A 13,077-nucleotide genomic window follows, 5' to 3' on the forward strand; every position below is an offset into this window, starting at 1 on the left:
CCCCAGATTGCAACGACAGCAACTTGGAAGAACTTCTGAGCCTTCCAGAAAGAGAATTTAAAATTGCCATGATTAAAAAAGTGATAGATCAGAAGAAGGAAATTGAGTCCCTAAAGAGGGAAGTAAGAGAAATGCAGGAGATCAAAGAATTAATGGAGGAACTAAAGAACTCTGGGAAAAGCAATGAAAGCAGAATAGATGAAATGGAAGAACGAATAAGTAATCTTGAAGACACAGAAATAAAAAGAACCAAAACAGAAAAGGAAAGAGAAGTACGAAGGAAAAAGAATGAAGAAAGACTTCGGGAACTATCTGACTCCATGAGGAAAGGAAATATAAGAGTTATAGGAATTCCAGAAGGAGAGGAGAGAGATGTAGGAACAGAGAAAATATTCATGGATATAATTGAAGAGAACTTCCCAAATGAGAAGAAGGAGCTGAAAATTGATATACAAGAAGCAAGAAGAACACCAAACTTCCACGACGAAAGGAAAAACACAGCAAGACACATAATAGTAAAGCTCCCAAGAATCCAGGACAAGGAAAAAATAATGAAGCTGACAAGAGGGAAGAAACAGATAACATTCAAAGGAAAACCAATCAGGCTGACATCAGATTTCTCTGAAGAAACACTACGGGCAAGGAGAGAGTGGAGGGACATAGTCAACAGACTCCAAGAAAACAGATGCCAACCAAGAATACTCTATCCCGCAAAGCTCTCTTTCCTCCATGAAGAAAGAATATGGACCTTCCCAGACAAAGAGAAACTCCGGAATTTCATTGCGACTAAACCCCCACTCCAAAAAATACTACAAGGAATCCTAAAGCCAGAACCTCAGAGGGACGAATAACAACGAAAGAAGACCAAAAAAAAAAAGTTATTAAAAGAATAAATAAATAAAATCAAAGGAAAGACAAACATAATGGCAAATACAGATGCTAACATATCAATATTAACTCTAAATGTAAATGGACTAAACTCTTCAATAAAAAGACACAGAGTTGCAGCCTGGATTAAGAAACAAAACCCAACCTTTTGCTGTCTCCAGGAAACACATTTAGTTACAAAAGATAAAAATAGGCTCAAAGTCAAAGGATGGAAAACAATCCTACAAGCAAATGGGCCAAAAAAGAAAGCAGGAACAGCTATACTTATATCAGATAAAACAGACTTCAAACTCAAAAAAATAAAAAGAGACCCCAATGGTCACTACATTATGATTAAGGGGACAATACTTCAAGAAGAAATAACACTCATTAACATATACTCACCAAACGAAAGAGCACCAAAATATATCAGACAACTGTTGTCCTCTCTGAAAACAGACATCAGAGAAAACACATATGTAGTGGGAGACTTCAACACACCACTATCAACAATGGATAGATCAACAAGACAAAAAATAAGTAAAGAAACTAAAGCTCTAAATAAGGACCTAGAGCATTTGGCTTAACAGACATCTATAGAACACTAAACCCAAAAAAACGGAGTACACATTTTTCTCAAGCGCACACGGATCATTCTCCAGGATCGATCACATACTGGGACCCAAGACAAACATCAACAGATACACCAAGATTGAAATCATACCAACCATCTTTTCTGACCACGAAGGCATCAAACTAGAAATAAATCATAAAAAGAAGGCAAGGAACTATCCTACCTCATGGAGATTAAAAGCCACACTACTGGAAGACCACTGGACTAACGAGGAGATCAAAGAAGAAATTAAAAAATTCTTTGAATTGAATGACAAGGAGGACACCAATATCCTAAATGTATGGGATGCAGCAAAAGCAGTAATAAGAGGAAAATATATAGCAATAGAAGCTCACATCAAAAAACAAGAAAGAACTCAAAGAAACAACCTAATCTCGAAGCTCAAAGATCTAGAAAAAGAACAACAAAAAACCCCAGAACCAGTAGAAGAAAAGAAATAATAAAAACCAAAGCAGAAATAAATGAAATTGAAACTAAAAAAACAATCCAAAAGATCAATGAAACCAAGAGCTGGTTCTTTGAAAAAATAAATAAAATAGACAAACCCCTAGCCAGGCTCACAAAGGAAAAAAGGGAGAAAGCACAAATACACAGAATCATAAATGAAAGAGGAGAAATCACAACGGACACAGCAGAAATCAAAAGAATAATCAGTAACTACTATGAACAGTTATATGGAAACAAGTTCAACAATCTAGAGGAGATGGACAAATTCCTACAACTCTACAATCACCCAAAGCTAGATAAAGAAGAAATAGAACACCTAAACAGACCAATTACAAGCAGCGAAATTGAAATGGTAATTAAAAACCTCCCCAAAAACAAAAGCCCAGGACCTGATGGATTTACAAATGAATTCTACCAAACATTCAGAGACGAATTAGTGCCTATCCTTCACAAACTCTTCCAAAAAATTGAGAAGGAAGGGACAATACCAAACACGTTCTATGAAGCCAATATTACACTAATACCAAAACCGAATAAGGACAACACAAAAAAGGAAAACTATAGGCCAATCTCCCTAATGAACACTGATGCAAAAATCCTCAATAAAATTTTAGCTATCAGAATCCAACAATGTATCCATAAGATAATTCACCACGACCAAGTTGGATTCATTCCAGGGGCACAAGGATGGTTTAACATCCGAAAATCAATCAACGTTATCCAACACATCAACAAAAAGAAATATAAAAACCATATGATAATATCAATAGATGCTGAGAAAGCTTTCGACAAAGTGCAACACCCATTCATGATAAAAGCCCTTGAAATTCTTGGGATACAAGGAACATACCTCAACATCATAAAGGCCATCTATGACAAGCCAACAGCCAGTATCATTCTCAATGGTGAAAAGCTGAAAGCAATTCCATTAAGATCTGGAACAAGACAAGGATGTCCACTCTCACCACTGCTTTTCAATATAATACTGGAAGTCCTAGCCAGAGCAATAAGACAAGAGAAAGACATCCAAGGAATCCAAATAGGAAAAGAAGAAGTCAAACTATCACTATTTGCAGATGATATGATAATATACATAGAGAACCCCAAAATCTCCACAGAAAAACTAATTCAACTCATCAATCAATTCAGTAAAGTGGCAGGATACAAAATCAACACGCAAAAGTCAGTAGCCTTCCTATACACAAACAATAAATCTGAAGAAGAAGAAATCAAAAAAACCACCCCTTTTATTATCGAAACAAAAAAATCAAATATTTGGGAATAAATCTAACAAAAGAGGTAAAGGACCTATACAAAGAAAACTATAAAACACTGTTAAAGAAATAGAAGAAGACACAAAGAAATGGAAAGACATCCCCTGCTCATGGATTGGAAGAATAAACATTATTAAAATGGCCATCCTACCAAAAGCAATATACAGATTCAATGCTATTCCAATCAAAATCTCAATGGCATTCTTCAAAGAAATAGAACAATTATTGATGAAATTCATATGGAATCACCAAAAACCCCGAATAGCCAAAGCTCTCCTGAAAAAAAAAGAAGGAAATGGAGGCATCACACTCCAGACTTCAAACTATACTACAAGCCATAATCATCAAAACTGCATGGTATTGGAACAAGAACAGACATACAGACCAATGGAATCGAATAGAAAATCCAGAAATAAACCCACAGATTTATGGTCAACTAATCTTTGACAAAGGAGCAAAGACTATGCATTGGAGCAAAGAAAGTTTGTTCAATAAATGGTGCTGGGAAAACTGGGTCGCTACATGCAAAAGAATGAAGCTTGACCACTACCTCACACCATACACAAAAATCAACTCAAAATGGATTAAAGAATTAGACATAAGACCTGAAACCATAAAATACATAGAAGGAAATATAGGCGAAACACTACGGATTTGCACATCAAAGACATCTTTACAGACACATCACCCAAAGCAGTGATAGTGAAGAGAAAGATAAACAGCTGGGACTACATCAAATTAAAGAGCTTCTGCACAGCAAAAGAGACAATAACAAAAACAAAGAGAAACCCCACCAACTGGGAGAACATTTTTGCACCCAACACTAATGATAAAGGACTGATCACAAAAATCTGCAAAGAGCTGATGAGACTCAGCAACAACAAAGAAAATAATCCAGTCAAAAAATGGGCAGAAGAGCTAAAAAGAAACTTCTCTGAAGAGGAAATGAAAATGGCCAACAGACATATGAAAAAATGTTCAACATCACTTGTCATCAGGGAAATGCAAATCAAAACTACCATGAGATACCATCTCACACCAGTGAGAATGGCACATATTAAAAAAACTAGCAACAACAAATGTTGGCGAGGATGTGGAGAAAAAGGAACTCTTGTGCACTGTTGGTGGGAGTGCAAACTGGTCCAACCACTATGGAGAGCTGTGTGGAGATTTCTGGACCTACTAAACATAGAGCTTCCATATGATCCAGCAATTCCACTCCTAGGTATTTACCCAAAGGACACAGAAACATCAATTCCAAAGAGCACCTGCACTCCTATGTTTATAGCAGCACTGTTTACAATAGCTAAGCTTTGGAAACAACCCAAATGCCCAAAAATAGATGACTGGATCAAGAAGATGTGGTACATATATACCATGGAATATTACTCAGCATTCAAAAAAGATAAACACATGCAATTTGCAGCAACATGGATGGCGCTGGAAGGGATCATGCTCAGCGAAATAAGCCAAAAAGAAAAAGAAAAATACCGGATGGTCTCACTCATAGCAGGAATCTAGAAAACTTAAATAAGGGACCAGGAAAATGAATATAAGAAAGTGAAAATCAAAATCAACAAAAAAACTATGAACCAGAGACACTTTTTGGGGTGGGGGCGGGAGGGGAAGGATTGGGGTCAGAATGGGGCGTTTGCAATTGTATGGGGAATATAAAAATAAAATTTAATATTTAAAAAAAAAAAAAAAAAAAAAAAAAAAAAAAGAGTTAAAAGTTTAACACCTTTAATTAAAATAATTTAAAATGGCTAAGTAAAACATGAGATGAAGAAAAATAATTTGTGAAACATATCCCTAGGAAATAGTATGAAATTTGAAGGAAGTGATAACTTAAAAACACAAACTATAAACCTAAGAGTAACCATTGAGTTGATATCATAAAGAGGTATCGCTAGAGAAGGCAATAGAGAAGATGAAATGAAACACTGACAATACTCAATTCATAAGAAGATAGTAAAATAAAGAAAGAGACAATAGATCCTGCTTCATATCCACGAGGAGTATGCAAAGAAATGGGATTTCTTGTACATTGCTGCTGATGGGGTAAGATGGTGCAACCACTGCAGAAAACAGCTTCTGAGTCTCTCAAAAAGTTAAACAAAGAATTACCATATGACACAGCAATTCCACCTATTGATATATACCTAAAAGGAGTAAAATTTGAGACTCAAACAAATAGACCAAAACACTGAACAGATACACCAATATTCATAGCAGCATTATTCACAATAGCAGAAATGTGGAAACAGCCCCCAAATCCATCAACAGATGACTGAACAAACAAAATGTGTTATATATGTACAATGGAATATTATTCCACTTTTACAAAGAATACATTCTGATGCATACTACAATATCCATGAACCTTGAAAATATTATGCTAAGTGAAATGAGCCAGCTTCAAAAGTGTAAATATTGTATGACTCCACTTATATGGGTTACCTAGAATAGGCAAATGCATAGAAACAGAAAGTAAAATAGTTTATCAAGCATCTAAGAGGAGAAGTAAATGAGAAGTCACTGTTTAATGGGTACAGAGTTTCTGTTTGGGATGATAAAAAAAAAAAAGTTTGGAAATGGATACTGATAATAGTTGTACAACATTGTGAAAATACTTAATGTTTTGATTGGGACTTAGAAAAAATGTTAAATTTTAAGTTATATATATTTTATCACAGTAAAAAACAATTTTAAGAGCTATAGTAACTATAATTTAAATTTAGAAAATACATCTGCTGCAAGTTTATGTGGAATAAAGATCTCACATTTTAATTTTTGACAGCACCTAAGTGTACAAAGCAGATAAAATTGCTCGATTGAAACAATAGTTGTCATGCAAATGACTTAGTCATAGTTTATCATCTAAGTGGTAATTTGTAATTTTAGGGTGAATTCATCTAAAAACATTATCATGTCTTCAGCAGAAGTTAATTTCCAAAGTCATGAAGCATGCAAAAATACTGGACAATGGCAGTTCTTTAAACAAATTTCACTCTCTTTTCTAATAGCTCAAAAAAAAAAATCACAGAAAAACTTTGCCAGTGACAAATCATTACATTGCCATATGTGGTGAAACTCAGATATGCAGCTTCCATTTCTGGCAAAAATTTAAGGAACCATTAATGGTTAAGTCTATAAAAGCTAATGAATTTTACCATTGATGACAATGGTTCAAAAACACATCATGAATTCAGAATTTCCTCCAAAAAATGCCTCTGGTAAATAAGAAGGATAATAATAAGAATAAATAACCACAAACTCTCCATATTTTATATCTTTATGAGCTTTGTCTATTTGTCCATTAAGTCTTTTTCTACTCCATACATTTTACCATCATCAGTAACAGATTCCACATCAGGTTGTACTAAATTATGTTTTCTCAACTTTACAGTATTCTCACCTATACTATTTCACAGATTATTTATAAGGGGCTAACTTTTCAGTCATTAAAACTTGGCATTGGCTCATGAAATAACCAACTGAACAGTATCTATCACATCTATTGATTCAAAAACCAAGGAAAACGGCCCAAAATCATTTGGTCTGTTTTTTAGTTCATTACTGATATTGCTCACAATGCCTTCAACTGTTCTTGCTGAAAGGTTAGTAGTCTTAAACCAATTTATTCTCTAAATTTCTTTGGTTGCTGCAATCAAGCATGTTTTAATTAACTCACTACTGTTAAACAGCTTTCCTTGCTTTACTAACAAACAGGTTCCCAGAAACTTACTTTGGTTGTAGTTTCATTTTCATTTTTTGTATTTGTGAATAAATTCTTCTGTGATGATATATTCCATTTTAAATTATCTAACTTTTCTGTCCATTGCTTTCTCATGAGTTGGAAATGTTATCTGTATTTAGTCTGCTAATGATGATATATACTGGGTCCTTAGCACAACTATAGTGTTATTTCTCAAAAACATGATGGTTGGTCATCTAATTCAATAACAAAATAATTTATACTCTACTGTGTGTTAAGAGATCAAAATTCAAATGCTCCCTTTCTTTTTTGTTTGACACAATAAATAATAAACAATAAACATATGTCAAAATCTGACAATATGCATGACATTTGAAATACTGTCCAGCTATAACGACCAAATTTCATTTGGGAAATGACATGCCTGTGTTATTTATTGTGGGTAACAAATTTAAAATCAAGAAATTTAAAACAATATATATTTGAATCAGAAGTCCCAGTGACTTAACTGTCTTCTGCTTAGGGTCATACAAATGTAATCAAGGTGAGAGAGTCTTATTATCTGAAAGCTCAATTGGGGGATTATGTTTCCAAGCTCATTCAAGGTGTTGGCACAATTGATTTCCTCATGGCTCCAAGAGTGAGGGTACTAGTTTCTTGCCTGTCATACGGAGGCAAGTCTCAGCATTGTACCTTCCCATATGCTCACCTACTTTTTCAAAGCCAGCTAAGGAGAGAATCTCAAGATGAGTCTTCAAGCCAGTGAGCAGCTAACACAACAACATAACATAATCAAGGAAGTAATGTCCCATCACCTTTGTTATATTCTTTTGGTTGATAGCAAGATAGTGTTGACATCACACTCAGGACGGGAGCTCTCTGGTAGCACAAGAGGTTAAGTCTCAGCACTCTCAAGCTATCAGTAGCTATCCCTATCAAGCCACTGTAACATGAGTTTGATCTCCAGTCAGGGAGCTAACCCACATGGCACAGCAGACCTCTCCTGTCTCTCCTGCTGCTCCCCTCAGCAGCGTAATTCATTAGATCCACCTGTTCTATTCCCAACTCTGTCTCTGGTGAATCCTCTTACCCCCACATATCTGGCCTATGACCTTGTTCTTTATGCATAAATAAATAAATCTTTTTTAAAAGAGAGAAATGGTATGATATAGACCATTGTTTCACTAAACTTCTAAAGAATAGAGCATACAACATGGACTGGAATTATTGGTAAAGTCTCATGCAGAAAAGAAGGTCTCAGTTTGTCTTTGAAGATTATACAGGCTGAAGCACTCATAAAACTCACTGGGAAATGATATCATTCATGATAATGCAGTAATAGCAACATAATTACAGATTTTTCAATAGAATGCTGAAGACTCACCAGAGCATGTTTATCTTTTTCAAAACATGGTTATGTCATTACCAGTTTTTTCCAAATGTTAGAATGTGATAATGTTAGAATGTGTTTAGAACCAGAATAAACCCAGCTTCCCCAAATAAAAGCCCTGTACAAAACTCAAGACCAACTAAAAAAAGAAACTACCAATTGAATCTATTCCAACCTATCTTACTTCATTTAAGTAATTTGTTGATAATATTGTAATTTGTTAATAATATGCAACATTCCATTTAGTAGTTATAGGAGGTGAGAGGAACAGGGATGGGAAAAGAAAGGGAGATGAATTCTATTTCTCCAGCATGCTTATAGAACACTTGCACGGCTGTAGAAAATTGGTCCAAATATGGAGACTGATAAATCATTAGCACAGACTACACAACATAACTGATGATGATAATGCAATGTTTATGATTCATTACAGTCAACAGAAGTAGTTTCACAACTAAAAAAGTGGGAATTTTTGGCTTCTAGTATTAAAATGTTATTTTTCATTTATTTCTAACTTCCTTATTTAAACATTCTTTGCTCCCAAATTAGTCAGAAGATTCTTTCTCAGTGAGCACAAACCACATGGAAAGCTACAGTTTTTAAGTTGCTCCCATTTCTTGTTTTATAATGAGTCAAACATTCTTTAGATCTAGAAGTCTAACTTTTAAAATTCATGTTTGGGTTAAGGAAAAGCATGGAAATTTTCTTCCCCAAAAGGCAAATTTTGAAGATCATTATGAGTTCATAAATACCAACTCTGTTCACAAACACCAATCAAATGATCAAAAATGTTGCATACATTCATCTATAGTCTTAGTTTCACTGATAATTATATTAAGTGAAACTGTATTTCACTTTCATTTCATGAAATAGAAATGAGGTAGAACTTTGTCTTTAAAAAACTAAAATATTCTGTAATGCCAGATATATCAATACCATTTAATCTCCCAGATACAGGTGTCTGGGAAAAGAGGTGATTGAGTCCACTAAGGAAAAAGCTCTACGACAAAAAGTGGCTATTTTGAGTCACAGTTTCAGACTAAGTTCTAGACCAGCTGGGTCTAGATACAAAAACTAAGTTCCAAATAGCATACTTTGATTATCAACATGATTGAATAAAAAAAAAAAAAACTCTAAAGATTATTTGGTTAGTACCTTGCTTTATCTTATCATACATGCTCTCAATTCACACCTTGATTTCCTTATTACCAGTCATTGTGAAATAATTCTCCTTGTTGCAGAGGTCTGATTCCTCAGGTATTTCTTGAACCTTATCATTTCTTGCCATCTATTCAATCTGACACCAAATTTGATTATTTCCCTTCTTTTGCAAACCCATTTTTACCCACTTAGCTTATTATCTTACTTATGCAGAGGCTATTAAAATCCTCTCTCAATGGCTCACCTGGCTGAATTTTCTTCATTATATTCTGTTTTCCACATTGCTACTGGGATTTATGACTTTCTGACTTAGAATAGGCAGTAAGAACTTCCTTTCGCCTATTAAAAAAAGATTCCGTTTCTTTGTCTTTACTTCAGTGGCCTCTAACTCATCCCTCAGGATTTCCCTAAACCTACCAAAATTTGAGACTATAGTTAACCAAGCTGATTTTTCTCTTTATTTCTACTTCATTTTTACTAATGTTCTTTTGGGGGGTGCCTTATTTCACACCCCTCAACTAACAGCATGTCTTCCATTAAAATCTCCATGTATACACCATCGTTCTTTTTCTGATTGCAAAAAAGCATTCTGCATCAATCTCAGTTTTTTGTCAAACAATAACTGGTATTCTAATTACTCTTGAATAAATCTTATTTCTCCTATTATTTAGTTCAAGCATATGTGGCTTATGTTTTCCTCACAAATATATTTACACAAAAAAGTTCTTAAACTTACTTGTTGAATGACAGCCAAAAAGTAATCTGCAAAAGTCAAATACCACATTTCACTAATATAAAAACAAATTGTTTAACAAATAAGTCTAACTCACAAACTCTTGATAGAAAATTACTGCTTATTTCATTCTGAAGCTTATATAGAACAATCATGAATAACTATGAATTAACAAACTTAAAACTACATTAACAACAACAAAAGTGGCTGCATTAACAAAAACAAATCTGAAATAAAGGTATAAGAAAACAGGGGTCTCCCTGGTGGCACAAGGGGTTAAGACACAACCAATGAAGCTGCCCACAGCCACTGCAGCATGAGTTTGACCCTCCACCAGGGAGGTAACCCACATGACATAGCAGACCTCTCCTGACTTGCCCACTGCTCCCCTCAGCAGTATATTTCAGTAGATCTGCCTGTTCTGTTCCCCGCTCTGTCTCTGGTGAGTCCTCTCATTCCCCCATCTCAAACTTCTGGCCTGTACCCCATCTCTTGTATGCATAAATAAATAAATCTTTAAAAAAAAAAGGTATAAGAGAACAAATGTATGAAGTGACGTGACTTATACTATGGAGAACATTAGGTCCCATAATATTGTTAAACAGTTGCTTCTTAGGTACAAAATTGAATCACAATGAATTTAATCCCTGTCTTGGATTTATGGGGTAGCTGTCTTCCATATAAATTCAATACGCTTTAGAAATCACCATTAATTGTATTCCCCCAGCGTCAGCTTATTATTCATTTTGTGACTGGGAATTGAGATACAGTAAGATTAATTCATTTTCCATTCCTTGCATGCAACAATGACCATCACCATGGGAAAATGCATCCGAGTAGTTAGTTTGTGACTGCTATTTAATCAGTACAAGTATCTTTTCTTACTGACATCATTGGACACTTTTCCTCATCCTTCAATTCTGATGGAAGAATTTTTCTGTGTGCTTCTGGAAGACAAAATGCTGCTTGCCAAATTGCAAGCAGACAAGCAGTCCTGCTTTAATTGATGGATGGTTGAGTGTTATGAGTCACTAAGCTCCAAACCAACTTGATTTAGCCACTTGAACTATTCAGTCATACCCTAACAACGCACAGTAGGGAATGAGTGTCTTATTGCTCTTAGGAAACGGAATTCATAAATAAAAATAAGATGGTATTTGGAGTGTTTTACTGACCTCACAGTACAGACAAATCAAATAAACACCATTTTCCATTTTTTTTCAACCCAGAGATCAGAAGCTTAGAAGAAGTCAGTCTTGAAAGTCAATCCATTAACCTCTGCTTCTCCATTATCTTGTGTTAGACTTTTAGAGAAACTTCTGTAAAGCTGCAGCTCCTTCAACCTCGTAATCTTGAGAAGAGCTCAAAGAACTTGACATATCTTAGGAGCTGTTAAAGTGGGTTTAGGAGACTTAATGAAAATCTCAAATACCAGTGAAACTTTTTTGTAGACCAACGAATGTTTTTTCTTTACCTTTCTGCAGGTCTTTATTATATAATAATATTTCTACAATAACAATCACCACAATCATCACTCAAAAATGTGACTTCTTCAAATGTTTTCTCTGAAACTACTAAGGGCAAGAAAGTATGAAGGGGAGACCCCCTAAGTTATTCAAGTGTCACTCTACTGCAAAAGATTCTGTGGGCAAGTCCCATCATGGATTTTCTTTTCTTCTGATAAATTGACAGAGTAATAATTTCCTGCCATAGCTGGTGTTTGGGTACATCATCATCCATCTTTATTTTCCTTAACCATGTCCATACCTCTACTCACAGTTTCATCATTAAATTCTACCCAATTAAACCATTTTGACTGTGCCATCTATTTTCTGTGGGGACCCAGCCTGATTCTGTACCTTACTCTGACCACAGACCCAGAGAATCCTGTTTAAAGACATGTCCCTTAAGAGCTTTCTGAACCATTAGGGCCATCTTATCCCTTGCTCTTCACTATCCTTGTTATTTATATGCTGTAACACAAACTAGGAAACTAGAACTAGATTTTTTTTAAGGTGAAAAAGAAGAAAAGCAACAAAAACAAAAAATCTCAGGCCTACCAGTATTTCTTCAGCATCTACTAGGAATTTGAAAGATAGAGATGGAGAAAATATTGGTCCTGCTCTCAGGAACTCAAACTCTATTAGGTAAATATACCTTCTCTGAGTTAAAAATCTCTAAAAAGCCTTCTCAAAGATGTTTCTCCCACATAAAATCAATCCATGTGTAAAGAAGAAAAATGCAAAAGACTGTCCCTGCAATAATTATAGCTCAGAGGCTACAAACTAAGGGTTTGGGGTGAGTTTGCAGAAAATCAGTTATATGAGGCAAAGTAGGTCCTGAGCCTGATGCAGACGGTGACTGTGCCATGGAGGAGATGGGGGAGGCAGGCAAGGCAGAGCTGCAGCACCTGGTGGCGGCCTAACAGCAGAAGGTGCAGTTCATGGCACTGGTACATCACTTTATGGAGCTATGTTGGGATAAACGTTTGGAGAAGCCAGGGAATCGTCCAGACTCTCACACTAAAAATTGCCTCTCTAGTTGTGTGGACTGCTTCATTGACACTACTCTTGCTAACACCAGTTGGTTTGCCCAGATTGTACAGAAAGAAGGGCAGTAGAACATCCTCTGGGAGAATGGCAGAAGCAGCAAAGAACTTGTCACTAAATAGACTGAAGTCACTAGAGGAAGGTTGTTAGCTGTCAGATCAACTTCAGGCTCTTATGAAGCCTGTTGGTGCTAAAAAGTAATATATAAAATGTTCAAAAAATGAAATTTATTCAGAAATCCCAGGTTGTAACACAATTATTCAATAAATGTGAATTCTCCAAAAAAAAATATAAGGCAAAGTAA

General features: G+C 35.2%; 1 pseudogene; it reads left to right on the plus strand.

Moving 5' to 3' along the window:
• Positions 1–12,592: 12,592 nt before the first annotated feature.
• Positions 12,593–12,844, plus strand: LOC119261452 (mitochondrial import inner membrane translocase subunit Tim8 B-like; annotated as a pseudogene).
• Positions 12,845–13,077: the final 233 nt, after the last annotated feature.

This window comes from Talpa occidentalis, unplaced genomic scaffold (genome assembly GCF_014898055.3).
Source record: "Talpa occidentalis isolate TD23 unplaced genomic scaffold, MPIMG_talOcc4v2.1 talOcc4.6, whole genome shotgun sequence".
Classification (NCBI taxonomy): Eukaryota; Metazoa; Chordata; class Mammalia; order Eulipotyphla; family Talpidae; genus Talpa; species Talpa occidentalis.